The sequence below is a fragment of the Hipposideros armiger genome, unplaced genomic scaffold (genome assembly GCF_001890085.2).
Source record: "Hipposideros armiger isolate ML-2016 unplaced genomic scaffold, ASM189008v1 scaffold_97, whole genome shotgun sequence".
In the NCBI taxonomy this organism is placed as follows: domain Eukaryota; kingdom Metazoa; phylum Chordata; class Mammalia; order Chiroptera; family Hipposideridae; genus Hipposideros; species Hipposideros armiger.
Genome location: NW_017731447.1, coordinates 2,575,258 through 2,575,540, shown reverse-complemented (window position 1 = coordinate 2,575,540; position 283 = coordinate 2,575,258).

The window sequence follows — 283 nt, the reverse complement described above, 5'->3', positions numbered from 1 at the left end:
CTAGGTACCTTCTCTGGGTCCCAACCCAGGCTGCCTGAAGAATTAGCAACACATTGCCCTGGGGTTCTTCACTCTGCCTCTAGCCCAGATGGTTCCGAGTCAGCTCTACCACCATCTCTTTGCAGGACTTAGGGCTAGTGTCTTACATGTGCCTCAGTTTCTGCATCTGAATAAACAGGGCAACGTTAGTAGTTCCATCTGCGTCTGGAGTGACTGTGTACCTCCAATGAGACAAAGGAGAGAAGAGAACTTCGCTGAGTAGAAAATGCTAGACCCATGAGGG